Below are 26828 nucleotides of genomic sequence, written 5' to 3'. Positions count from 1 at the left end.
GTGTCTTCCTCCAGAGCACTTGCTGAGGCATCATTAATTCATCTGCTGACCATGTCCAGAAATATAACTGTCTTAACTATGCTGGGACAAAGCCTTAGGAGCCTTCATACCGGAGAAGCAATGTGGGATTCATGAACTAGGCCCTCTACTGCTGATGTGCACTTAGAAACATCAGCAAGTGGCTGGTGAAGAGGACATAGTCTCATTGAGTTTGTCCTGTTATGCAACCAGCAACAGCTCAGTTCCCAGGGTTGAGCAACACTGCAGGTGTGGGACTCTCTTTATTGGGTCTGGTCACTTTCTGCCCAAGGTGCCTACATCCCAGGTAGCTTTCAAAAACATTCTCTTTATCTGAAGCTGTGGGAAGTGAAACTGGCAGGTGTTGATAATGATTAACTACAGATGCCCTGTTAATGCCACGCCGAGATGATCAGCCAGTAAGTTCCCATCTGAAGTGCCTAAGAAAATGGAACATAACTGGAACATGCCAATCTCTCTCCACTGACTGAAAAGGTAGTCTAACCCATTAAAAGCCTATGATACACAGGTACCTTTACAATCTGTCCTTCAACCCCTTAAATGTCCAACTCACCTCTGAAAGTTTTATTTTTAGTAAACAATCCAAACTTGTCAGACTCAGAATACATTTCAGACTCTATAAATAATGATCAGATCTTTACATTATAAATCTAGTGCAGAATTTGAAGTCTTTTCAGATGCCAAGTCCTTGCAGCAGAAAGCTTTTTAGATAATAGGATCTTTCTTGTATAATACATTCATAAATTTCCTTCAGCGTTAGAGGTGTAGTTCAAAGATCATTTCAACACTGCTGATTAGTTTCTTAATTAAATTACTGTGTTTAAAAAGGGATAAATAAATACTGGTCACAGTTTAAGGGGAAGCAAAATTGGGTCGCAGAACTTGAAAAGGCTGCTCAATGAAACAAAAACAACAAAACACTGTATTTTTCTTTCTGGAAAAGTGTGTTTGCAAACCGTCAGTGTGATCTGCCTCCCTCCCAAGAGGTGGAATGGAAAGCCTGGACTGAGCTTTCATAAAAGAAGAGGTCAATCAAGTGTGTTTTGTAAGGTGGGGAATGAGATTTACAGCAACATAACCAGTTGGCCAGTTCATTGTTACACACTACACATATCCTAAATTAAGAGAGCATGAAGCGGGTGGATACATTACACTGTTTCCTGAGAAGCATATTGGGTGAGTTGTTCTTGTTCCAGTTTTTGAGACTCAACACCACATCTCCCAGGAATCTGTAAATCATCAGCAGGTGATATTTGTTGGCTGTCACAGCATGGACAGTCAGAGCCGGTTACAACTTTCACCAGGCGTTTTCTGATCATGTTTTTAAAGTTCTCTTTTCCAGGAAGCTGCAAAACAAACCACAAACCAACAAGTAAAGTAGCACAGCAGAAAACAAAATTCCAGAGATAAGAGACATGCTGATAATATAGTCTTTGACATTTGTTTGGGAGCACTGCTGAGTTAAATATCAGTCCTTTACCAGATTAATAAACATATGTCTGCTCTCTCTCTCTATTCACCTACATAGCCCCTGTCAGTACAGTATCTGAACAGCCCTGAAAACACCAGTGAACTTACCCTCACAGCATCCCTTGGAGGTAGCAAAATACAGAGATTAACAGACTTGTCTGAGGTCAGATGGGAAATACGTGGCAGAGAAAGGCCCCCAAAATTCTAGTTCCTCATAACCATAGAAGCATCTCTTTACAGGGTCCCCTTCTACCTGGTACATAAAAGGCTGTTACTGATTGCTTTTGTGGCCACTGAGGTGGGAACAAAATGTTCACCAAAGACAACTATGCTGGACATCAGGAAAATCTTCTAACTGCAGACAAATAAGGTACTGGGACAGCACATTCACCCTAATGCTGTGGCATGTCCTTCATATGGGTTTTAAAAAAGGGGCTGACAAATAATTCCTAGGAATGGGTCTTTTGAAAGATTGAAGTGGTCTGCTGTGTTCTACACTGCAGACATCGCAGCCTAGGATATTTGTTTGTTGCACTATCTTTAGCTTTGCAGTGCATATCAGAACTTGAGTGGTAGACGACTAATGGTGACATTTATTATCAACACAGTAAAATAGGGATGGGTCTAATTCTAGTGTGTCAGAAGATATACAAAATAATATACTTCATTGAATTACTAAAACAAATCAAGAAGCTACAAAGGACCAGGGACAGGCTCTCTCAGCAATGTTGAACCACAGTAAGTGGAGTGTGAGGGAACATCTCCATATAAAGGGAGTAGGGCTTTGGCACGGACTATAAGGAGTATGTAAGGTGTGCTGAAAATTAAAGCAACTTTCAGGAACTCTTTCAGCAGCTGATCAGTCATGAACCCGCAAGAGGAAAAGGCAAATGAAACTGCCATATCTGCATGGAAGATGAGACCTGTTATGGGTCCAGCCCAAATCCTTTTTTAATTCAACAGAGGACTTCCATCTGACTTCAGGAGCTTGGACTTGACTTCCCCCTTACAAAAAAGTGACCCAAACTTCCAATTTTTACGGGGCTGAATTTGAGAGGAATGCCGAGAAGTTTAGCACCCTCCAATGGAGGCGCTTGATACAGCACATGTGCATGGGGTTTCTGAACATCTGGAAGCCTGGGCACCCAAAGGCCTGGACAAATAGTGACTGCACAAGTCAGATGCAGCCAGAGTGCGCATGACTTACTGTACATGCACTCAGCAACTCACAATGCATAACCACTAAAATGCAGGCATTACATTTCTGAGCTGGGTCTTCCCTGTTCAGAAATGTGCATGTATTCTTGTTTCATGTGACCCAGCCACAGTTTTGCAGTGCATCTTCCGTTCCTTGTTTGGATGGGATTTGCCTCTGCCCTGTTTATAGAGATAAAATAGTAACAGTGAAACAGTTGACACAAAGCATGTGTTTTGAATCATTATGTGCTTTCTGGTGGTTTGTGGGGTTGGTTTGTTTGGTTTGGGTTTTTTAATTATTTGGCCTTTTTTTTTTAAACTGAAAAAAAAAGGGGGCAAAAAACCCAAACCAGAAATACAAAACATACCTGCCTAGCTATGCAGCAGAAATGGATTTTAGGGTCCAGTAACAAATGCAGCCCAGTTTGCTTTCTGTGGAGAAAATACAAGTCACATCATGTATGAGTATATGTTTTTCATGGATTAAGCAAACATCACCATATGCTGTAGATCAAAAAAAAAAAACCAACCCAGTGCGTGCTTGTGTAGAGATACAGAAATCTATCTCTTTCTGCCATTTCTAACAGCATGCAGAGCTAGAGTTCATAGCAGGAGCTGGCACCGAGGAACCAACACGTGCATGTGAATGTGGCCCAGCAGAGATGGATACATTTGTTTGTATACTTCTGTTGCTTCAGGGTGGAATATGCAGTTCCTTTTCATTCTTTTGGCTAATCTGGGGAAAGCTCAAACCACTGTGCCTTAGCATCTTACCATCCAAAAGGGCATTCCTGACCCTGGCACCACAAAATCCTCTGGGTAGCCAAACTGAAGGTATACACCTGAGAGTTTCCACAGCCCAGCTCACCACAGCCCAAGATCACGAATGTGATAACATGATCTTCACCATTCTCTAGGGAGAAATCTAAATCAAAAGCTTTTCAGAGCTTCAGGTCTCATGCTTCTGTTCATGGGAGAGAACATTTATCTATGGTCATGGTATGCTGCATTTATCTGAAGATTATATTCAGCTGTTCCCTTTCCAAACCTTCTGATACAAGTGCTCTTAGATGTTCACTAGCCTGTCAAGGATAAAACAAATACAGGGGAATCTTGGAAAGGCATCAAGCAGAGAGAAACCTGGATCACAATAATGAGATATCAAGCGTGGATAACGATCCAAACTTATCTAGGGCCTGGGGTTTAGGTGTCCCCTTTCTGTTCACAACACTGATGCTTACAAAACTAAATTTTTAGACAAGGAACTTCTGTGATGTTGGCCATTGAGTCCAGCCATGCTGGTTTTGGTAAATGCTGAGAAAACTGGCCATTTCAGCATGGAGTTGTTACTTTTGCAAAGAAAGTAAAAACAGATCAGTAACAGCTTGAGGGAGAGGTTTACATAGCCCATGTAAATGAAAATTTTGGCCAGACTTCTTTTATTTCCAATTGTTTCATCTTTATACTGTCTTTTCAGCTTTACATTAAAGATGGTTCTTATCACAGAAATTGGACTCATTTTATTTAAAAAAAATAAAAAAAATACTTAAATCTCTTTCTAAACTTACTGCCCATAATGCATTCCTCAGCTCCAACTTAGCCTGGCTCCCCACAGACATCCCACAGTCACTCTAGGAGAACCTGTCCTATTGCTCCCCATACTTTCTGCCTCTTGGAGTTGGTATGTGCTGTTGAAGAAACAAAAGCAAACACTGTTTTCTAGCATGACATGACTTTGAAAGCCTCTTGCAAGTCCATCTCCTCTCCTTTCTCCCTGTAAGACCAGAAACCTGTAGCTACAGTTTTTTGGTACTCAAGGCTGGAGTCAGCCATCAGTGATGGGGGAAGGGACACACGACTCAGCTGCTCTCTGCTTACATGATGAGTGTTAAAGCAGAAGCTACTGGCATCTCTGTCCCTACCTTGGTAAACGTTGCTGTACAAAAATTCAAACCAGTTGCAGTTCCAGACCACGATGGGCAGATCCAGACCATGATGGGCAGATCCAGACCACTGACTCAAAATCTCTATGCTCTAGGATCCCTTTCCTGGTTTAACAAAGACAGTTTAAAAATATGGTAGCTTGGAAACTCCCAGCGCTCAATACAAATTACTTTAAGTCCCAGTGGAAAAGAGATTCTTCCATTTCAGTAACATACAGTTTGTTTAGAGAGCTGGCAATTCAGAAGAGACCGAATCATGGTCCCTGCCATGGGTTTCACACCACAGTGACTGGTGAGTAAGGATTTATTTTTCCCCCAGTGTTTGAAGGGAGACATCATTCATATAGATATGTTTCCCCATGGTTTAAATGATGGCTGTTAAAGCATGTCCTCCACATTTCAGGAAGCTGAGAGCACCTCTTTTCTAGTCACCTACTCTGGAAAACTGATCAGGTTGTGTACCTTTTCAATCTCTTGGTTTGGATACTCCTTCCGGCCTTTAAAACACAAAATAAAGTTCTGCTAAGATTATGTAAAGGAGATCCTCAATAAAACATTACAGATGGAAAAACATTTCTTTTCCTTCAATTAGCACTTGGCAGCCTCCTCACTAGTTTTATCCATCCTCACACGTAAACCCCACATTTATAACACTCCATTGCTGTCTCAGAGACATTCTCAGCCTGCTGGAGGCTTATGCTAAATACTGATCTAGCCAAAGTCCCATCCAACAATCAATACCTTCAAACACCTTGCTGACTTGCTAACTACAGGGAAAGAGAGGTTATTCCTTGTCATCCTCAGCCCAGCAAAAACCATTCTCATTAGTCACATGAGTCCAACACCATACAATGTCTCAGGTGTTCCTTATAGGTAGTGGCTGCTGTTGCAGCCCTGCAGGAACCAGGTGTATTCCCTCTGTCCTCAGGAAAATGCCAGTACCACAGAAAGCCTACCTTCTCAAACCAGTTGGGAGTTAACACAGCAATCAGAAAGAGCCAGAAGCTTTCTACAGAGCTCCAGATCCAGGACTATCATTAGGATTTAACAGTGTACAACACAGGCAGATGTGGCCAAAGAAGTACAGCTGCTGCTAAGCTGGTTGCATTTAGGGTGCAACTGGATCTCAAGGTGGCCAGGGTTTTGAGGTGATCTAACACCTTTTCCTTAATGTGAGCAATCCAAGCATGCCAAACGAGTGAAGATCTACACAGATGTGAATCCAGGCTGCTCAAACACAAGAGATCACAGATCTTAGAACAGAAAAAAAGCTGACTCACCACCACTCCTTACTCCCTTCAACTTCCCGGCTGCTGTGTGTTCACATGCTAGGGAGCTTCCAATCCTTCTCTCAGTCCAACAGTTTTCAGTGTGGTCAGCTTAGCCCCAAGCCTGCACCAATCCCTCTCCCTGAGACCCTCTACAGGGAGAACATGGGGATTTCGTGGCCCAATGCCATGCTCAGGATTTTACCATGAGGGAAACTCCATGTTGGGGGGGTGGGTGTCAGGGAGAATGGGATGCCAGACACTGCCCTCTGTGAAAGCTATTCTGCCCTTCCCATAGACTTCTGAGAAGAAGCAGTTTTCCCCTCTTTTCAGAACTGAAGCATGCTGAATAAAACAACCTTCATCTTTGCTGCTTACCCATAGCTTTTATAACAAAACAGAACATGCATTAGCTGCAAACAAACAAAATAGCTATGTCCCTTCACAGCAAATTACACATCTTTCCATGGCATTTTTTTTCCACTGTAAAACCATCCCAAGAATGAAAGCAGTAAGTGGGCACCATCAGGAGGCTGAGGACAAGTACCAGAACAAGTTCCACTATAAATCACTTGTGTAGCCACAGATACATGTACAATGATGAGGACAGAGAAAAGCCTATGAGGAAATCAACCATTTTGTCATCAAAGCAGGACTTGAATATTGTGCAGTAAAAAAGGATAGGGGCTGCACACTGTGCAGTAAGGAGAAAAGTAAATATTAGGTTGCTGTTCAGTAATTGAGCACAGCCCATTCTGTGCACGAAATAAGGCAGGGATGACGGAAAGGGAAAATAGCAGAAGCATATGCAATCAAAGGCTACAGCAAAAAAAACATTCACAAAGGGACTAACTGAAGATACGAAGGGTAACTGGAGCTCTGGCATTTGCTGAGTTGGAAGTGCCATGCACATGTGTGTATGAGTGCATGTGTGTATGGATGCTGTGCACATTCGATTACTCCACTCACAGGTAATCCACATGAAATCAGGGGTCAAGTTCCTTGAAAGGCTTCTACTAGGAAGGAAACCGAATTTGGAGGAACAAGTGCAGAGCTCCAGCAGCAAAAAAACTATACAGAATGTCAATGTTTCCTTACGCTGTTCATGCACATATTTAATTCCCACTACTGCAGAATATAGGTGATATGGGGGGGGGGCAATTACAGAGATGTTGTAGGTTATCTGCCAGAAAATAGCAGCCCTGCCTGTCACAGAATCATAGAACCAACAAGGTTGGAAAAGACCTTTAAGATCAAGCCCAACCATTATCCAGGATTGCCAAGACCACCTTTGCAACTCTGAAGGCATCCTTTAACTAGTTTCTTTTTTAATGTGCATGCACTCAGCTTCAGCATGAACAAGGGCTGGAGTAGGAGAAATTCATGATACCTAACTTCTGGTCATATTCTTGATTGGGAACTATACACCTACCCATCATCTATACCTTTAAAAAGCCTCCTCCAGAATGTTGTTTGCCTGCAGATCATGCAGACTATCCAGCTTTGATGAAACCCAGTTGTTCGTATTTCCGGGACAGGCTATAGAGTGAGTAGAGTTATTCTTCCCCAGGGCGAGGCCGGGGTGGAGTTGGAAGAAATAACAGCAGGCAGTGAATGACAAGCAGAGGTAGCCCAGAGAGCAGAGGTAGTGGAAGCAAGTAGTGGGGCAGCAGCTGGGATGAGAGGGGAAGCAGTCAGTTTTAGGGAGAAAAGAAAATAGAGAGGTAATGCTATTCTCTCTAGGCGCTTTACTGTAAATTACAAAAGGGAGCATGGAAAGGAGAAATCAGAAGGCAGCCCTTGTTCTTCTGATTTCTGGTAACTTGGGAAGTTTTGCTCTGCTTGTTAAAATGATGACAAGTCTACAGTATAGCAAGAGAGGAGGGGACCAGAATGGCCATTTATCTGGGGCACCAGCCACCTCTCTACGAAACACACCAAAGCTGCCAGTACTTTTCCCACTGGTTTGGTCCTAGGGTATCAGAGAGCCAATTGCTAATCTCTAACATATGCATTGTCTGAGGAGTTGCAGTGGGGTGAGGCTTGGGGATTTTCGTTTCTGCTTTACATACTTCCTGCTAACGCCCAGCATGCCTCTCTCTTCACCGCATGGCTTTGCTACCTTCACTCCTACCATTTTCCACCTTCTGTCTCCAAAAGTTAGCTGCTGGGCCAGGGAAGGTGGTGAAGTGCCAGGCGGGAGAAAAACCCAAACACGGCCACTCAAAGCAAATATTATTTTTCAACTGAAAGACTTTTAAACTCCCCCACCTCCCCAAGTTTATTTTTAGAACAATGGTAAAACATACAAATCTTGAGGGCCTCCAGCACTTCCCTGCTGTGCTGGTGACTTAATTTATTTCTTTAATTTGTTAAAACCTCACCAAAAAAATGTTATTCTTTGGAGACTTTGCTAGCCCAAGTTTTGCATGTATTATTTGCTGCAAAAGATTAATGAGGTAGCAAAGGCAATTTTTAATGGATTCGTTTGGTTTTCTCTCGCTTTCCTCCACTTTTTCTTTTTTTCAACTCACATGGCAGGCCAGGTCCATGAATCTGGTAAGAGCTCTCTGCAGACAGGATACAACGTGAAGGGAGAAAGTAATAAAATCAAAAAGCCTCTTTCATAACTTTTCCCCACTCTTTCACCACCCAGAGATACCGCGCTAACCACCATGCTGAACCAACCTCTGCAGATCAAATGCCTCCGTAGCCCTTGTCCTTTGCAATCTCTGAGGGAATGGGCAGAGCCGAACACCCTGAGTTTACAGGAAGGCTGCGTGTGTGTCAACAGCTAATCCTATGCATAGCTCAGAGGTGCTGTCAGCTTGCCAGGCGATGCGCTAAGGCCCTTCTCTTGGCTCGGTTAGAAATCTGCTGACACTCCCAGAGACTCTTTGGGAGAGTTTTGGAGCTCAGTTGCAGAAACCTTCCCAGTAACCTGCTCCTCTTACGGGAACTGAGCACTGGCTGGACTGTAGCAGCAGCACAGGCTTTGGTGGTGATGGCTAAGAATTAGATCTGTTTCTCTTTGTTCACCCATAATAACCAGGCTATTTGTCAAGAAGACTCGCTATGCTTAGAGGTGTCTAAATCCATTCTCCTCTCTTGGCCCACATACAGCCTCTATTCCAGCACAGCTCTTTGGGGGAGACTTCTTCTAACAGGAAGTGAAATGAAGAGAGATGAAGAAAACAAAAAGCAAGGGAGCACAGGGAAAGTAGGTTAAGGTGCTGGGGTCAGGGCACTGAAGTGTGACAAGTTCCATGTGGTAGCTTTAGAGACAGGGTAGGTCTGTGATGGGGTAAGGGTATGTGAAAGGGAAAAGAAATCACAACTCCCCACTGCAGAAGTGAGGAAAAGGAAGGTGCAAGTGTCTTGAAAAGCAGCCAACAGAGGCCTCTGCTCTTTCTCCACATCAAGCTGATTTTTTAACCTGAATGAACCAAAGAGAAACTGTGAGCAGCTATTCTAGTTTGCCTTACTGCCTTTGGGGAAGTCTGCTCATCACTTTAGGGCTGGAAACACTTATTTGCAGAAGGACTTAACTATGAAAGCACTTCAGCATGACAGAGGCCAGGCCACTCACCACATTATGGCACTCAAACCACTTGGAGCAGTTTGGAAATCTGTCCAGGTTGAACCACCAGAGAGAATACACAATAGGAACTGAGTCAGGGATACTAACCGTGGAATGATTTAATTCAGGCAGATCAGCTGTTGGCCAAAGGGCCACGTATGGTCTATGGGGCAAATCCATGCAGCTCAGTACCTTTTTTGCCGTAGCCTCAATCCTGTCACTGTTATGGACCATTGCCAAACACTAAGTGTGTCAGTGGTGTAGCAGTAAGCCTCGTAATCTGCATTTGTGCCTACATCAGAGTGTGTTGGCCATGATGAACCAGATTTCTCCAGGCATTTGCCTGCTCTGTTCTGCACACCTGACTGCCCTGCTTAGAGTGTCAGTGTCACACAGCAACAGAAACTCTTTGAGAATTCTGGCTCCTGCAGTGTGCCAATCAAGCAAATACACCAGCACGTTTTTCTCACCCTCTCTTTTTTGTTTTCCTCAAGTCGTAGATAACACCACACAGAAACAGCAAAGCAGAGCAACAGTGCAGGAATCAGGAAAAGACGTGAAAGTACCTGCCTGGAACAGCTGGCTCAAAGGCAATGACATACAATAAATAATCCTGATCACTGAAAGACAGAGCCATCATTCTCTGTCATGCCAGAAATGTCATAAACCACAACAGAGATGTGCCAATGGTTTGAGGACCTCCCAGAAGAATTTTTATAGCACCATATTTCTTGTGGGCCCAACTTCCTGATCTGTCTGCCTCTGCCCCCCCATTTACTCAGAAACTCATAGTCTCCACTGCTACAGGTGTATTCAAGTTACTGGCTGCCCATCTCCAGTGGCACCTCAGTCACTCCAGTGCACATAAAACAGAGGGCTGCATGCAGTGTGTTTAACGCTGGGCTCCAAAGGAAGGGCAGCTGAGGGAGACCAAACAAGCAAGCAAAAAAGATAGCTCCGTTCTGGTTCAGGCTAAGAAGCAAGCTCACCTGAGAGGAAATGTCCCCTGTGTATTCATCAAGTGTCAGAGGCAAGACCTCTGCACACACTGAACTTTGCTATCAGACAAGGTAGGTTACAGCTACTTCAGGCACTTCTAGATTAGTTGCAAGCACAGCCTTATCCCCTCAAGGCTACCCTGGAAAAAGGTATAAGCAATTTCTTCTATCAACAGAAGTCTGAAATGTGCAGAGGTAGCCCTGACACCTTTGAATATCACTGACTGGAGTCCCCAATATGTCACTTTGATCAAAACCTCATCAGGATTCTCCTGCATTTTCTTTGAGTTTTTTTGAATGGGATGACACGTGATGAACAATACCACACAGGTATAGCAATGGTATTTAATAATCCCATACGCAGCAAAGATTCCTGTACACATTCATTTAAAGTTGGCCTCAGGCAAGCCAAACATACAAACAATTAGAGATCTGTAGGCATGCCAAGAAATACTTGTGCAGCATATAGGCCCAAGAGAAAATATAATGAAGATTAAGAATATTATTAACACATATATGGAGGTAATAGTATTTGATGGATTTCTATATTAGTACCTCTGCGATCCTGGCAAACCCCAGAAAAAGGACTGGACAGACATTTTCCATGTTTACCTAGAGCTGACAATCTGTAGCACTGCAGAAGTGCTAAGTATCTGAAATTTAAATGACTGCTAAGCCATCTTCCTTTGTTTTGTTTCGCAGTAATTAGATCCACCTCCTTCACTCAGTTCACGACAAACATTTCTGTTTCACTTCAAGACAACTTCTGTTGGGCTTGCTTTAATTTATTTTTTTCCACAAAAATGCTTTTTTTTTTTCCCCTGACCCTTGTAAGCTTTTTGTTCCCATTACAATCACTGGCACACAAAGCAGGTGGTATCAGAAGTGCAAATGCTTCCATATTCTTTGAATTGCTAGAAACTGCTCTGTGGTTTTGTTCACGTTAAGTACCCAGTCTTTTGATACCTGGCCAGTCCATTCCACGCTCATGAGTTAACAAGACTATAGGCAGGGAGAGAAACAAGAAAGGCCACCCAATTAAAGGAGGAAAATGAAGATCAAAACAGGCTACTGTGCTGTCATATGGTCAGATACAGAACTGTACCTGGTGGGATCACTGATAATAGGCTAGATAACACTGCATCTGTCACTTTGCTGTGACCTTCACCAGTCACCTGGCTCCAGCCTCATGAGAGCTGACAGATGACTACCTTTCAAGTTAAAAAGGCTTTGATTAAAAATATCAGTACCCCTGGAAATCCTCAAAGAGCTTCACTGAAAACAATAAGAGGAACAACTTTGAAATTACAAGTCCTGTGGAAACAATCTGCATGATTTGATAATGGACATGGTTTATTTTCTTCTCCATTAAACCAGAAGGAACTGAGCACTGAAAGTCCATGCTCACTTGGGGGATGAAGGACTACCCCATGAAGTTACACAGTGTCCAGACCAATCCTTGGAAATGCTCAGGCACAAGCTGCTCCACGCTTCTGGATGTTCTCCTCATCGAGCACCCAGAAACCACAGCATAAGCAGGAGGTCACAGCAGGATTCTGAAATATGTTGCCAGCATCCCAAAATGGACATGGATCCCATTGTTCCAGGGATTAATGCAGGGAGGGGGTGAGCATTCCCAAACTCAGCATTTCTGTTTCTTCACACAGAGTGTGAAGTGAGGGCAGGCAACTCATTGTTAAGCAGAGACATAGGCTTCCATTAAAATGCTATGATGAAGATTGTTTACATTTCAGAGAGAGCTCAGAACTGAAAATTGCTAGGAAAATCAGGACACAAACCTTATTAATAAAAAAAAAAAAGAAAAAAAAATCAATGGATTCTCCCTTAGGAGTATAGAAAGATTGCCTCTTCTTGCAAACGGAGGGAGCTGAGAAGGGCTCACCAGACATCATAGCAAATATAGCTCTTTTTAAAAACAGAAAAAAATACCATAGAAATTATTTGCTCATACGTTCTACAACTTTTGACCAAAATTTCTTGTCAGTTCAGCCGCCATCAGACCATTCAGTGAAGGAGAAGATGAAGCCTAAAGGCTAAGTCCACCAGTGCCACTAGACATCCCAGCTCGCAAAGAAAACTGGTCAGTTTACCTGCTGGTGAACCTGGTATTTTACATGGTAAGTTGGAATGAGTCCACCTTAAATAAGATAGCTAGGAAAATACAAATAACTGGAAGGAGAGCAGAGGTAAGATTTTGTTACCTAACACATTTAATAGTTTCATGTCTGGTCTCTCAAAAACAAAGGAAAAAACCTCATCAAAATGCTGAATTTGGTTTCCACAATGCAAAGAACATCTGGAGCATTTCTGCATGACTTAGTTTAATACAGCAAGATTGGAATTTTTAAGTTCCCAAGGAAAAAAAAAACAAAAAACAAACCACCACCCTTTCCTCCCCCCCCCCCCCCCCCCCCAAAAAAAAAAAAAAGGCAGCAAAGTTGCTGTTCACTTTCTGCTATCTGTACCAGTTACCAACTGGATCCAAGAATTTGCCACCTACAATCTAGCTATTCAAAAATCCATATAATTAATTAGCACCAAACCAAAGGCCTGCAAAACATCCGTGTGTTTTGATGAGAGAAGACCGTTCCTTGACTCCCCAAGTCCTACAGCTCAGAGCTGCTGCTTGAAAAAACTATTACCCATGAGAAGCCTCTTATCAGCTCCAGGCCCCACTGGTCTGGCAGCAAGTTGCAGGCAAGATACGAACAAACCCAGGGAAAAGGGAAAGATTTCTTTGGCATTATTGTAGGTTTAGCAGGTTCAGCCCTTCTCTGATACCTTCCTGAAACCTGCAACACAGCAAAAGGGCACTAGGGAGGACAGCTTTTGGGCCACCAGAGTTAGCAAGGGTGAACATAGATCTCATCCCAGCAAGGGACATGCAGAGAGTCACAAGCCAACAGCTGGACAATGACGCAGGACTTGCATACCACATCAGCTGGAGCTCACTGTAGGGTCAGAAGAGCAAGGGAACTAGCCCCATATTTCCCCCATATTTCCCATTTCTTCCTATGGAATCCTCTGACACACCAGCCATGGGTACGGCCACAGTATGTATTGCTGGATGCTATTCTTTCAGACACAAGTTGTACCACCACTCATAGCTAGGCACTGGCAATCATTTCTAAACTTAGAGAGCTGTTTCACCTAACAGCTCCCAACCTGACTTCCTGAAAGCAGCAGGGGACAGCTGCTGAAACCCCATCAATCCAGATAAAGTCAACATGACCTGTGGATTTGGTCCAGCTCCACCAGGAAGGGCCTAACAGTGAGTGCGGCTGAGGAAATATTATTGCAGCCGGGAGGCTTTCTCATGCACGGTTCTATTTTGGTGCACCATTTCTTGTTGCATGAGCATATCCATGGCATTTTGGGAACTCCAGACACAGACAACACTTAGTCATAGGTCACAATGTTTCTACTAATGCAGGTTTCACCATCCTGATTTGGGTGCAGATGCTTGTGAATACTGTAGGGTTATATATGGTGTAATCACCTGCTATGGCACAGAATATATAATGTGCCCACCAAAAAGCACAATAAATAAAATAATAGTGTTTCTTGCCAGTCCAAACAAACATTTTTTCATTGCTAGCACAGCAAGACATTACTAACCCATGGAACTGCAGCATTTTAGGACTTCATTTAATAGTAGCAAGAAAAAAGTCATACTGCTATGAAATGTCACAGAAACATGTGAACGCAATTTTGTCATCAGCACCAAATAAGTGGTTGTATACAAGGAAATGCTTGTTTGATCCATTTGCTAGCACACAAATCAACTTGATCTACAACTATTTCATTCTATGCATTTTTAAACAACAACCCAATCTGAGGTGAGCTATTTGAGGCGATCGTTGAAGTTTTTCAGGCAAGACGGCCATTTGAGCAACCAGCAATGTCTTCTCTGTCCACAGAATGCAGTCTCACCATAAGAAGGACTGCAATGAAAATAAATTAACCCAGTTTACTTGATCCATGTTAATTATTTTTGCTTGCAAAAGAAAAAAAACTCTGGGTTAGCTAATGGGAAATACTCAAGGACTTGGATAAAGAAGTCATGTGTATCCACTTGCCCTAACCTTTGTTTGGCCTTTTGGCTAAGTACAAGGGGCATATCAGTTAAGTATCTGATGTCTTCTCTCTGGGAAAGTCAGTGAGTTAATAAGTCATTTCAAACTATTATGACTTTGATGCATGGAAAAAAACCCCTTGGCTTTCCTTAGACAGTACAGCTGGGTAAGTACAGAATTTCCTGGAACTGTTTAAGCATGGGTGGGGTGGGAAAAAGAAAGAAATAAGAAAAACCCCAAACCCACCAACCAAACCCAAATTAAGTTCATAAAGAAGAGAAAAAAGGAACAGAAATCCTGCCAGGAATTCGGGAAACCTTTCCTTGTTTCACTTACGGAGATCAACCAATACAAATTCTACACAAATAATACCCTTGCAAAATGCTGATGACTTTACTCAAACTAGGACAGCTAAGGTGCTGAGATGCCATGAAACTCAGCTCCAGGCCTTCAGATATCTGTATAAGCAAGTAGCTTAAGTGTTAAGTCTTGCGTCTGCAGGATCAGCACTCCAGACAGACAATCCCTTAAGGAGGAACTGACTCTTGTGTATGCCTACAGCCCAAAAAGCTATATCCAAGTCCTCACTGTAGACGTCTAGGCACCTCCACAGTACAAGTAGAAAATAGCAATATGATGAGCTCATATGATCACAGCAAAGCCACTGCCACGTTTCAGGGAGATCTCACTCCCCAACAAAGAAGCATACAGAGGATTGTTACCATCATTCCCAACCTATTGCACTGCAAAGTGAAATGGCATTAACCATCATGCAAACAGGATGACCCACTTTGCTCAGTGCTGCAGTGCATGAGGCTGTGTTCACAGCTATGCCTGGCTGTGAACAGGTGAGAAGACAGAATTCCAGTCTCAGAAAAGGACCTTCTTATTGCCTGTTAACTTGGTTTTCTGTCAGCCTGAAGCCATACACTTAAATCAAATCAACAATTCCATTACATTAAATACCTAATTTTCACCTGGGCACTTCAAAAACAACCAGCACATGCTTTTCAAGTCATACAAAACCTACCTATCACACTACATGTTCCCACTTACAAAAAAAAAGTAGTGCACAAAAAAAATTAAGTCAACAGAAAGTGCATGGCATAAGTCAAACCCATTTTCTGAGTCCCATTCATGAAATGACCAGTCTTCCCTCCTCTCACTTTCACCATGGCTACCGTGCATTACAAGATTTTTCTACGTAGGGTTTTCAAAAGACACAAGTATCACTTAATATTTACAGAAACAAATTCATGACCATGCCTATGCACATTAAGTGTTACGAATATTTGTTCCATATATTGATTTTACCAATATTAGTGACTCCCCTGATTTGCTTCTTGTGCCCAAGCAAGAGAAGTTTGAAGTTAGGAAATACATCATGCAGATGTATGCAGGCCAGTACCTCCTCCACACACCCAAGCATGGCAGGCAGATCTTCCAGAGCCAGCTCACAGGATGTGGCTCTACAGAGAGGAGGCTCTACAGAGATGAAGGGTTTTTAAAGTGATGCCCAGGACCAGCTATGATTTTCATGTCCACAAAATAATACTAACTCCATTAAAACAAACGTGTTTACTGCAGTGTTTCACAGACCTGTGAAGTCAGAAGAATCCATTGGGATCCCACCCAGTGCAAAACACAGCCTGGGCAATTTCATTCAGTGATTTCTTCATTAAGCCCCTAACTTTTGAGTAGTCTCAAACCTGTCTTCCAGAATTAAAATCAGCTTTAATTTAGAGACTTCAAGGCTATGTTGACACTGCCTTGTGTAACACAGACCTGGGGGCAGGCCACTAAAGCATGACTGTGCAACCATATTGTTAACAACCTGCTGCTCAGCCACCTCTAAATCCCACAGGGCTTATTGTCATGCAGTAGGAACCTTTCCAGGACAGAACTTGGCCAACCCACCTGTCAGGGAACATCTCCTCAGATTTGACAGACGGGCATTGGTGGATTCAAGCCAGAATGGTTTTATCTCCAGAAATACCCTATCCTGAACACAGTCTATAGTACAAGCAGAAGTTTCTTTCCTACCCCATCATAAAGCTGATCCAAAGCTAATGTTCAGTTTGGATGTGACATCAACCGGAAAATGATTCCAAACTTGAAACCATGTTCAAAATGCTACCCAGCCATAGCCCACATGCAAGAAAATCTACCGTCGCTGCTTTTATCATGTTCCCTTCATCTGAAGCACTCCCATCAAAAAGAAAATGCATGAAATCCCTCCTTGCTGAGGGCATAATTCTGCAGGTTAAAGAAGTGACGAACATAACACTGTCCCAGCGTGAGGGGAGCAGTTATGCAATACAGTCCTATTATAATCAGCTATATAAATCGATCACTGATTTAAGTCATCGCAGTGTTTGGCCCACTTGCTCTAGAGAATTTCTCCTTTGCACTTGACTCTACAAGCTGCCTTGCACTTCCCACTCCTCCTTCTTTACTGTCTTCATGTAAATAAAAAAATCAATCAACCCTCACTTCATCAGTAACAAACCAATCACTTGGATCACTCAACTATAAAGCAATGACCTTGTGCCTGCAAAGCCAGAGTATGTGTGAGCGCGTGGAAGACAACAAACAAAAGAGAAAAAGAAGTATTTTTGTGTGTGTATTTGCCATAGTTCAGAGGGTCTTTTTCTTTTCTGGCCATGTCTGAGTTCTCCGGAAGGGCTGTATGAATAGAAAATCTCACTTCTTGCTTGCCAATTACCCCAAACAAATCAAAGCATTCCTAACCTCTTTCTGTGTTATTTTCTCAGATTGTATGCTGCATTCATACCTTTTCCCTGAATACAAATGTGTACAAATGTCAGAAGCAAACTAGAAATGTTGGGGCACACACAGTACATCTTCTTTCTTCTAAAGATCAGACCATATCACCAATTAAAATTATATGTATATGTATAAAAAGGCTCTTGAATTCCATCTTCGCCCTTCCAAACCAAGATAAGGAAATATGTCAAACTTTCCACAAAGCCTCATACTACTTCCCATTGAAGCCAGAGGCCTTGAGAATCCATCCTACTGTTCCTCTTACTAGCACTGCATTCCTGCAGAGCTTCTGCATTTGTTCAGAGCTTCTTGTTGTTGTTGTTGTTGCAAAAGCTAAGCGTTTACACAAGACAGAGAGCTTGACAGCTTTCCCACAATCCTCAGCATGTGGGAATAGCAAGTAACAAAGTGTTAACACCTGCCAACTGGTGGTTAGGTGTACATGTCTCTGTTAACAACAAACACTGCTGCTAGCAGTCATCAGAGCAAAGCAGCAAATCTGTTCCCTTCTCCAATGTGGAAAACACCAAACAATAACAAAAAAAGGCACCTAATTGCTTGATTAAGACATATCAGTGTTGGAAACTGCTGATCTAGAACATTGAATCTCTGACATTTACTTCACTCTTGATTAAACAGAAACGTTTAAAACGAGCTATTGTGCAGGAAGAAGCTCAGAACACTGTGTACCATCCAGGGAATTGTGACAGGGAAACTTCACAAAGCAAAAAATCGGAACTACCTCCTCCCTGCTGTTCCATAAAAGCATCAGCTGCTGAGACCCTCTGGCTATTATGAAGAAGGGGTGGAAGAGCACTAAGGAAGGGTTAGGAGTCAGGTAACTCCTTGGATCCTTTCTGCCCATGTGGAACTCCCAGGGAAAAAGTCCAGCTCCTGTTGTGAAAGATGCTGCTGAAGAGGGAGGTCAGGACTGTTTCTTTATGGAAGGAAGGATTAATTGTGCACTTTTTAAAATTATGTATTCATTTGGTGACTTTGTAGGGAGCCTCAATGAGCCACGTGGCCTGAGGCTAAAAGTCTGCTTACTCTGGATTTGTCCTCAGTAGCCAGCTTGCTTGTTTTATTGCCCTTTACCTGTGATAAAAAGGGTAAGGAGAAGTGGGTCAACTCACTTGTCTCACGTAAACTACAGATTGCCAAGTCAGAAGAAGGTAAACTTCATTAATTTACACTACCCACAAAAGCCCACTGCTGCCCAAATCTCCCTACTGTGCACTCAGAAACTCCAGCTCAGCTGGAGATGGACATTAATCCTGGTTTCCATCAGCCTGCATTCCTTCAGTAATTGCTATCAGGAAAATAAACTATGCCTTTCTTGAGGGGTGGGAGGTATTTCACATTTATATCTTTTCCCTAAACGTGCTATCTGAAACAGTTCAGACAACCATGACTGTCCCTGATTAATCAGCTGGTGACCAGGACAACAGATAATTTTAACCTACATCAGTTCTGCATTCTAGGTCACATGGGAGGAGGAGGGCGAGTGGAATGCATGGGTCACTTCTTTTGGTGGCACTACCAATTTATGCCAGCATTAATGATGCATGAAACAAAGACTTTCAGTAGTCAGCACCTTGAAACAGAGGACACTTGTTCTCCTTATTTCCTGAAGCATCAAGTATTTTAAAGTTCTACAAGTACTAGATGGTTAACGGTAATAAATTGGCTTACAAAGACCAGCAGAGCATTGCTCTGACTCCAAGCAACATCATTCACTGAATTGCTAAAGTGAAGGTTCAAACATTCAATTAAAGTTCCTTGCAAATGGTTCTATGGGTAGAAAATGAATACGCAATTATGTAGTTGGCCAAAAGTGGCTTTCTCCACTACAAATGGGTGAATCAGGTAATGAACTTGCCTGCCAGCATGAATATTGACCTATTTACTGAGCTAGATGTTTCCAAACAGCAATTAGAAAGTTGTGGGCGGTTTGCTACAGAAGGTTCAGGATCACCTGCACCAGAATAGTACTGGAAGATTATTTCCAACTTTAATGCGAATATTCAAGCCCCTCAGCTGCTGAATTTAGACTCTCAGTCACACGGCTTCTGTGACTCAGCCATTTGTTAGTCATCCTCTGCCCATTATATCTCAGAAAAGTTAGAGATACCCGTAATTAGAAAGGCAATCCCCTTCCTTCTCTTTCCTTTCTGCCTGGCTCTCTAGATTCACTCCCTTACTTACCAGAAGTCATGTGCTATTTCATTCCCATTCCCTTCTCATCCAGATTTATTTCCTTACAGTCTCACCCATTTTACGCCCTTACAGCAGTCTTTATGTCTTACCCCACATGAACAATGCTTCAGATTAACTGATGCCCTTGCACCCCTCTTCAACCCTCCGTTTTCCAAACCCAGCAACCCCACCCTGCTCCTCATCTCTCTTTTGCACAAGTTTTTAACAACAGCTGCCCTCTGGGCTCTCACAGACCATACTGAATTCAGTGTCATTCTCACGCAGCCTGGCAGCATAACACAAGGGAACTTGTTTGCTTTTGTCTAAACCTATTCTGGACTAGTTTCTCCAATTTATGCAAGTTGTCAATCTGTAGAGCTGGAACTTCTGTGCTACCCTCAATCAGTGTTGCTGCCCAATGTGTTATTTCTACTCTTGCACACTGTTCCCTCCTTCCTTCACTGTATCAAACAGCTTTCTTGTTTCTGCCTTCCAGCCCACTATCTTCTCTTGCTGTTCAGAAAACCAGCTCCCACCATCCCTCTGCCAGTGAGAACTGCACTGGCCACAAGCAAGGCTGGTTTTCCCTATGCTCTGTAACAGATTTTGCAGTTTCACAACTTCTTCTCTATTTGGCAAAGAAGAGGGATCTCTGAACTAGCAAAGCTAGAGGGACAATTGTCCTTATTCAGCCTGAGACAGAATAGCTGTCATTCAATGGGCCGATCATCCAGAAGATGCTGATGTGAATTACCGATGTCTGATCTGCAGCAGGCAAAAAAGGAACACTTGGGCATGCTAGAGCATGCAGCACTTAAATGTCAGATTTACAGTCTTGGTACTGGGAAGCAGGAGAAGACTTGGATAGACAAATACACATGTGGTCCTCACACTCAATGCACTCTTAATTGTGAGGATGACAGTCTCTGTCACAAAATCCCATCCCTTTAAAACCTAATGGGTAATCTTCCCCGAAGGAAAAACATTTTGGCAGAAAGTTTCTGTCCATTACTAATCTCAGCTCCATCAATGCCACAAACATCCACACTGTCAGCTCTAATGCCACTTCCCCCTTCCAAATTCTTCCTGATTTCCCTTTCTTTGGTAATAAAAGACATGAACTTTGTTATTGGTTCATTCTCACACTCTTGCCTCCCAAACACAGATGCATGTGCTTTTTATCTGAGAATAACCCTGTTTCCTCAGGATGGGACATAACATGACAGCCCCTTGCCCAGCAGCACCCCTGCGCCTTGGTGGGGTTGTTGGGCACTGCCAGTCTTCAAGCAGCGCACACCAGAGCAATAAGTCTAGCCAAGATCCTATAGGTCTGAACTTTGTCCATTGTGTTTCTATTTTCAGACCACCATCTCCTCCAAGGCAGCAGAAGAATCTTTCTCTTTGTTCAGACACCTTGCAGTACCCTGAGACCACAATGTTAGCATACTGAAGAGAGAGAAGAGCTAAATCTGAATGCAGGAGAACCGGCATGGCCCAGTAGTTAAAGCACAGAGCACATGGTCTGGGTTCCTCTGTTGTCTTTCACATGGTATTTCTGTAGTACTTTAGGAAGAGCACAAAGTAAATTATCCAGTAGCAGTTCCCCCCACCCACAGATGCACAAATGCCTGTAAAATGTTGCAACTAATTTGCATAGGCACCTTTGGAAGTCTCCCCCTCTCCTGTGCCCCAGGACTCTTTCTGCAACGCAGCCATAAAGCTGTATCTACCACATGGAGTCTGGCTCCATCCATCATTTTACCAGGTGGGGAGGATTCTGGCAAGCTCTGATTTGGCAGAGGTGGTAAATCCTTTGCACTATACAGTTAGTCACAAGCCGTGCATCTAAGGCAAAGCTAAATTTGACATCTGGGTGATCAGATCCTCTGTGAGCAAAGGACAGCATGAAAATAGTCACCTCTGTTTCTAGCTCCTTTTTTGGTTTCTATTCTTCAGCACACAAGACGATGTCCATCTTACGTGAGGCTGTCTCAAGCATTGGTACAGACAGGCTGCCTCCAGATCTCCTGTCCTGTTGTCCCATGTTTTAGTTTGCTGCCTGTGAGAACACAGCTGTTTGCAACACCAGAGCTATGGGAATTCCATCAGTGAATAAATGCCCCTGCTAATGAAGGGTCTTGGGGCTATCTGCATCTTTGGGGGATTTGGATGCACTGCAGGGCAAGGCTGGGCCTCATTTTAAGAGAAGGCTCCAGCCCACACTAGTGCCAAGAGGCTGACTAATGCAATTATTTCCTTGCGAAGCAGCATTTTTCAAAGTGCTGATTCTTATTAAGAAAAAGGAACGGATTTGGAGCTCATATTTTGATTTGGTGCCCAGGATTATTTGGAAATTCTTTTTCCTGGAACGAGACTTTTTATTCCAAATTTCTCCATGGTGGGGAGAGAGGGTTTCCTGGGCAGAATTAGGATAATGATTACAGCCTGTATACAATCAGCTTTAACCACTGTGGAACTCCAAAAATGAATGTTACTGCTCAGTGGCTTCATTGAAAACAGAAGTATTATTTAACCAGAAGGATGGCAACACATGGAAATAGCTCATTATCATATTTTCTCCCTATTTGAAATGTCACATTGAGTATGTATCTTTCACGTCCACTACACTTTAATTAATTTGGGCTGTGTTTAAATATATTACACAGCATGCTTTATTACAAAATTCTGACACATTCCCATTGATGGAACACGGCTTTCTTTCAAACACATGTAAATGGCAGTAGGAGTTACCCTGACTAAATATTGTTTTAAATACAATAAGAATTCCACATCATCTCTGTGTCAGCCTGTGTTTTTCTGTGGCATGGAACATATATAGCAAAAACAACATTACATCCAAAGCTTGCTGTTTATTGAAGGGACAATGATGTTAACATTATTATTCTAGGTCTAAATCTTAACCACTTACCTTATTTACATAATTGCAAGACAAACATATATTTTACTCAATGGCTGAATAAGATTCCAGCAGTGAGATTGCCTAGAAATTAAAAAGTAGAATTGCAGGGTGTATGCATGAGATGAAAATGGCTTGTTTTAACACAGCTGGTGCATCTTCTGTGCACTTTAAAACACAGCTCTTACAAAGGATGGCTGTCCTCCTCCACCCAGGTCTCCAACAAAATGGAGGATTTATTTTGTTTGCAGACCTTCCTCTGCAATGCAGTTGCTCCAAAAGTTACTCCTGATTTATACTTGTATAAGCAACTGGAGGAATCAAAGCAGTTTTAAAAATCATGTAAAAATAAGAGAGTTCACTCAAACTTTAGTGTTTCTTGGACTGAAATCTTATATTTAATGGAACTCTGTTGAATGGGATCAGGGACTTCGTGGAAGGTATGACTAATATCTGGCTGATAAGATGTCATCTCTCCACTATTGTTTCTGTTGAAGCACTCATGAATTAGCTACTGAACTACGGCAAACCCATCTTAGTTTGAACTCTCTTGGGTTCAGCAAACACCTAATGACATCTCACCAGCTGCCTCCTCAGGGCAGTTCTATTCTACTTTACCATGCCAGTGCCACTAAATGCCACCAAGCACTGATGAGGCTTGTACCAGAAAACAATCACCTTCCTCACCACTTGTGTGCCGTTCAGGAACCATTCAGAGCCAAGGCCGGTGAAGGACACTGGCAACCAACTAACTGGCCTATCTTACACAAGCCATGCATGACATTATAGTCAATCCCAACAGCTCGTTCTAAAACATGTTCCAGGGACAGCTCCTTGGACCCTTGTTTCTTCATCCATTCTCCTAAGACAGCAGTAATCAAAGCTTTATTCTCTGAATCATGAATTATTTTTTTTTTGGTTTTCCTAGCAGACGGCTTTTTTTCCAAAATAATTCCTCAAGCAAAGATTCTTATTATAGGAAAGGTAATTTGTTCTGAAACAGACTCCCAAACGGGGCCATGTGGAACAGTACTCCTGGGATACATGTCCTGTATCTTAGATAAAGGGGAACCATTAGAGTGCGGATCACTGCGTGGATGCTGCCACGAAGAAACAGCAGGAATCTGCTCTGTGCTATTAAATACTCCTTCTATCCTAAGTGTTTTCTCCTCACCCCATGCAACCCTTTCCTCAGGAAACATTTACACTAAGAATAAAAATGTTTCCCAGCAATTGAACAACAACAAAAAAGTCTGCCTTTAAAAATCTGGATTGGTTTTATATTTAATTCATTCAGTGAATTGTAATAAATGACTAAACATAATTTGGAGAACAACAACAAAAAAAATGAATGCTGTAGCTGGAGCCAAAAGCAATAACTGCAACTTGCTCTTTCCCGCTTCTTTGCTCCTTCGGACCCAAACGTTAGTGTTACAATTCTTTCCTTTTTTGTATTTTATGTGTTTTGTTTTATTTGATTTCTGCATTAAAGGAAAACCCCAGTGTAATATAAAAAGATACTATAATCACTATGTCTAGTTACAAAGAAGAGCTAAGTGTCTAATACAAAAACATGCAATAAAAAAGAACAATTAACAATCAGATCGAAAGCCACCAACACGGCAATCTGAGGAGGCAGGCTAGGAAACACTACTCAGCTCTCCTCAGATAGTGTATGGGGAACCAGATTGCTTTGCTGTGCGAGAAGACTGGACTGGGTGCTAGATAATCTCATGTAGGCTCCCTCTCCCATGAAAGTTTGGACCAGATGGCCTTTCAAGATCCCTTCCAACCTGGTCTGTTCTGTGATTCTCCAAGATGGGAAGGTCTGCTCTGATGGCTCTCAGCTTTTCTTCTTTGGTTTCTTTCTAAAATCAAGAGCTTGCTCTTACTGCCTTTTTTTTTCCTGATTTCCCAGAGAAACAAATGTGAAATTTTATCCTTTTGGTTGCTGGTGCACAGGATCTTGTGTTCTTTACACATTTAGATTTTCCATAAAAATCATCAGGAATGTATTAAAACAAGCAGGCTTGTTTCCATCTCTTGGCACAAACCAATGAAACATTTAGATATACATGGAGAGGAAGGCTGAGTATACAATTGGCAGCTTCCAGAGAAGAGCAGATCGTTTAAATGTGTTCTTGAAGGAGTAGTATTTCTTTACCTGGCCACAATCACCCCACCGAGAGCAACAGTGAAACTACACAGAGCCTTACTATCCCCAGTTTCACTCAAATTAACAAGCAATTTGGGTTTGTTTTGTAGACCTTTAAAAAGACCACCTTGTATTAAGGGCAGTTCATTACTCTTGTCCATATGCAAGTGAATGGGAGTCTAACTTGCCAAACCAGCCTGAAAGTCTGTTTAAACCATAAATCCTCTTACCAGAGACTTTGTTGGACTTGAAGGCAAAAGGAACAAAGGGAAAAAGTGAAGCCATGGGAATGATTTTTCAGAGGTTCTCAACACCATCAACCCAGAGCAACAACCATACTGATTCATCAGAAGATACTCTGCAGCAAAAAAATGTCAGATACTTCACTTTGCCTCTCATGTGTAGGACTTCATGTACATTTGTTTCTGTGTGACTTGGCAGTGCAGCGACAGTTTTTATAGAAGATACCAACAGAAGACTCATCAGCAACCATACTGACATCTGAAAAGGCATATGCTCACAGGCAGTATTTTGCCTATTCCCTTTAACCTGATATTTAAGCTCACAAGGTATAGATATACCATGTATAATGCTATTTTCCCTGTACACGCATTTGTGTGTTGTCTGTGCATTGGAGATAATTTCAGCACTAGGCAGACATCTACTAAAATTCAGATAATGATGCTATAATTATGAGACAGGAAAACAGAAACATGCCAGCAATATTGGTTGGTTTTGTTTCCTTATTTCTCTTCAGGTTTTGAAATGAATTTTAAATAAGCATTCTTTTTAATTTCCTTTTAGCAGAGGACAAGAGGCATGAGGCAAATAATACTTCTTACAAAAGCAATCTTTATAGATCAGTTCTCACTAAGTCATCTTTGTATTCACAGGCCTCATTCAGGTTTCCATGTTGATTTTGCAGAAGTGATTAAATAGCTTTAACAACAATAAGATTACAAGTGTCCAAGGCAAGAGAGAAGCTTTTGGACAGATAAAATATGTTTTTTTCAGAGTAAAGTTCATTACAATCAATCTGCTACAAAGATGATGGGAACATTCAAATCCTCCTACAATTTCAAAATATGTTGATTTAACAAAGGTTTAGGGAACTTAAGTACATTGCTCAGAATAGATCTGAGTCCAGGAGAGTTCTGACTACATACACTAAGCAATGATTTCTTCCAGTGTTTGCAACATCCGGTATTCATTTCTTTGCTCTAGTATTCCCATTCTGCATGCAACTTCCCTTGATTTTATTATTACTGTAATTAATTGTCCTAAATCTAAAACAGTACTGGAAACCGAATTCAACATAGTCAAATCAGACTTAATTTGCAAGAGAGCCACTGCAATACAATCTCTGTAAACAGCTGAAATGTCTATAAGCTGCCTGTACAGGAGAACTGAAAGCCAAGAGGGCTGTCTGAAAGAAGCCTGTGGAGTGACAAGTCTACCTAACTACACATGCCATGCTATGTTACACCACGATTGTGCTCTTCTGTTTCCAGGGCCTTCAGTTCTACTGAGAAGTTCTACTGAGATTTATAGTACTTGAATTCAATTCTATACACTGCACATTCCATTCAAAAGAAAAAAGTGGATTAATCTGCTATAAAGATGTAGGTGTTCAAAATCTAATTGCTACCTGCAGCCTGATGCAAAACCCCATGAAAGCCTAAGAAAATGTTATCCTTTCTTTCAGAGAACGTTATCACTACAATTTGTTTGCTCTCGGGGTTGTACCTATGTGCTCCCACCTGTGTCTCTGAGATGACATGAGTTTCCCCATGACTTTTAACTGCATGACTTACTGTAGCAAAACCTAATTCAAAGAAGAGATAGAGATTTATCATCAATTCAGTCAGCAGACATGGTCCCCAGAGTATAACTTTCAGAAGCAGAAATCCTAGCTGTTACTAAGCGAAATTAAACACCTTGTTGTTTTTTAGAAATAACAGGAAAAAAAAGCTTTTCCTGCCCTTTCTTTGCAAAAGAGTACAAGAAATGAAAGATATGTCAAATGCTAACACATTATTACCTTGACAGGACAAGGTGCTTTTAGGCTCTGAGTAAGAGATTGAGCTATTAAAGTAAAATCCTTGGAAAAATTATATACTTATTTGTAGATGGCTCTAGCGAATTCATGGCAAAGGGAGTCTGTGATGATGGGCTTTTGCT

The 26828-nt window shown here is 42.1% G+C and overlaps 1 long non-coding RNA gene across 1 annotated transcript in view; it reads right to left on the bottom strand.

The window, feature by feature from the left end:
* LOC130607366 (uncharacterized) overlaps positions 1–21762 on the bottom strand; it is a 46471-nt gene extending 24709 nt beyond the window's left edge. Inside the window, exons 1-2 of the long non-coding RNA XR_008974245.1 lie at positions 21556–21762; positions 1192–1385 (exon numbers count right to left, since the gene is read on the bottom strand). This is a non-coding gene — a long non-coding RNA (uncharacterized LOC130607366). The remainder of the gene's footprint in view (positions 1–1191; positions 1386–21555) is intronic.
* Between the last annotated feature and the right edge of the window lie 5066 nt (positions 21763–26828).

Source organism: Pezoporus wallicus, unplaced genomic scaffold (genome assembly GCF_028554395.1).
Source record: "Pezoporus wallicus isolate ANWC-B61680 ecotype Strahan unplaced genomic scaffold, APGP_CSIRO_Pwel_v1 contig_5485, whole genome shotgun sequence".
Lineage (NCBI taxonomy): Eukaryota > Metazoa > Chordata > Aves > Psittaciformes > Psittacidae > Pezoporus > Pezoporus wallicus.
This window is presented reverse-complemented; position numbering and strand designations above follow the sequence as displayed.